The 2,446-nt window shown below is 33.0% G+C and overlaps 1 long non-coding RNA gene across 2 annotated transcripts; it reads right to left on the reverse strand.

The window, feature by feature from the left end:
• Positions 1-20: 20 nt before the first annotated feature.
• Positions 21-1,863, reverse strand: LOC107557159 (uncharacterized). Of its 2 annotated transcripts, none has more exons than XR_001605362.1 (4): positions 1,634-1,863; positions 1,214-1,316; positions 340-367; positions 21-124 (listed from the first exon to the last, which is right to left on the reverse strand). It is a non-coding gene; the product is annotated as an uncharacterized lncRNA (long non-coding RNA). The 2 variants fall into 2 exon arrangements; XR_001605361.1 differs by having other exon boundaries at positions 1,214-1,299; positions 1,634-1,859.
• Between the last annotated feature and the right edge of the window lie 583 nt (positions 1,864-2,446).

A 2,446-nucleotide genomic window follows, 5' to 3' on the forward strand; every position in this document is an offset into this window, starting at 1 on the left:
TGCTAGATTGATGACTTACAACACTGGTGTCCAGTCCTGGGCATGGAGGACCAGCGTTCTGCAAAGTTTCTGGTGATCCTTGATCAGCTGCTCAGGTCTGCTTAATTGGGGTTGGCGCTAAACTCTGAAAATAGAAATAAGACAACAAATATTACGATGTTATAAAGTTAAACATTTTGATTCATAAATATGCACAACATCTGAAAATGCACAAAGGTGAGAAGAAAGCAATGTGTTTAATGAGAACTTTCAACCCACTGAAAAATAAGCAATATTAAGTCAGATGCATTTTTATTTATTCTTGTTATTCTTATTATTCTTGAAATAAGTTATAATTACCTTGTGGTTTATTGATGATTTTCAGTCTCTGAAATAAAAAAGTTCTATCAATTATGGATGGCATCATACATACATCATATGTAACGATATTTAATATAAGTTCTAACACCGTGTCTACAACGGACGGCGCAACAAAATACAATAGAACCTATTATAATCAGTGATGCTGTTTACACTGGATGCGGCGCGACACAAATCCCTGACAGTAAACTGATGCCTCGTTCTATTTATGATGTACTGACACAAAGTTAATTTGATTTTAACCGCTCACTTTGTCGCATCCAGTGTAGACACTGTGTAAGAGTGTGTAGCTTGGAGATAGAGAATGGGAATCTGCATCTCGGTGCATTGCATTCTGGGTATACAATACAAATCACCAGAGGAAAAAAAATTACTATTTATGTTAATATTTTTAAGAGCTTCTTGGATTTTATTAGAATAAATGGATTAATATTCAAATCCCTTGTGTTATTTAAGTTTGAAATAAGGCTCTTATGTTCACCAAGAAAACTGCATTTATTTGATCATAAACAAAAACAGTAATGTTGTGAAATATTATTATTATTTAATAACCGTTTTCTATGTGAATATATTGTAAAATGTAATTTATTCTTGTTTTCACAAAGCATGATTTCTGAAGGATCATGTGACACTGAAGACAGGCATAATGATGCTGAAAATTCAGCTTTGATCACTTTTTAAAACATACTGAAATAGAAAATAGTTATAAAAAAATGGTAATTTCACAATATTACTGTTTTACTGAAATGTAATCAAATAAATGCAGCAGTGGTGAGCATAAAATACTTCTTTCAAACACATGACAAATCTGACCCTTAAACTTTAGGTAGTGTATGTTTGAGGTATTACTTACTAGTCATATGGTTCATAATGTCTAGGTATGTTCTTCGACAGGAGATACGCTCCAACTCTAGTGCACGGCCATCAGCATGGAAGAATCTAGGAACATAAACAATCTGTCAGAGTCCACAATATTTATTATACAATGCCATTGCCAGGTTTATTATAAACTACAGCAGAGGCGAAATCCAGAAAAGAAAAATAATAATTTACAGAATATACAAAAAAGGATTTAATAACAGAATGTAAATTTTTAGGTTTACTTATTTAGTAATGCTCTTACAGTGTTACTTATGTTTGGACATCAAAGCCCTTTTAAAATAACTAACAAGCAAACACACACACAAAAGAAAATTACAGATGCATGGTGATTTAGGCGAAAGATGTTGTGAAATATGCATATAAAGTTATTTAATAGGCTTTCTCAGATCACCTGTGTTTTCTATCTCTGTCAGCAGCTCCCTTCAGAAATTTTTAAATCAGGAACTTCTCCTGTGTCGTAGAGTTGTTTTTTTTCGCTTCTGAAATCACAGAACAAGTGGTATCAGTATGTTTAGCATGAAAGATCAAACCCTCTTTTAATTAACGTAAGTTTTAGCCCATTTTCAGCTCTATGTAAGTGACGGATCCGTATCCGATTAACTGTACAGGTTAATTGAATTAGCTTACTTCCATTCATCCATTGACAAATTGCCAGCAAAACATTTATATAAAAAAAACGCTCATCTACACATAAGATGACATTAAAAGCCCAAACTTTCAGAAAGAAGAGCTCAAGTCTATAACTAGTTAACCTTATAGTTAGCCTTACGGTTGAGATGCTAACGGACTTTTTCCGAAGACAGTTAACGTTAACCATTTCTATAAAGTAAATATTCAACGGACGCGTGTCATTTACATGAAATAAAGTGTCATGAACGCTTGTATGTAGTATTTGTGTAATTGTAGAGACTAAACTTACCTGAAATTAGTGAAAAAAAACAATGAGAGACGGGAGTTGCTGCTCACAGTTGAGCTGCAGCTCCGTTTCCATGGTGACTTCCTCCGCTCCCATTAAAGCACGTAAAAGTCACGCAGAATTTATAACATCATAATATAATAATAGCTTTAGAAATGGTAAACGTGGTGTAGAAATAGCATTGACTTTTTTAACGCATGAATGTCCGTACACATGTATCATGAGGAACAATTTTTAAGCTTTATGTATTTTTTAAATATATTTTCAAAATATATTTCAATATATTCA

Source organism: Sinocyclocheilus grahami, unplaced genomic scaffold, assembly GCF_001515645.1.
Source record: "Sinocyclocheilus grahami isolate Dianchi unplaced genomic scaffold, SAMN03320097.WGS_v1.1 scaffold591.1, whole genome shotgun sequence".
Classification (NCBI taxonomy): domain Eukaryota; kingdom Metazoa; phylum Chordata; class Actinopteri; order Cypriniformes; family Cyprinidae; genus Sinocyclocheilus; species Sinocyclocheilus grahami.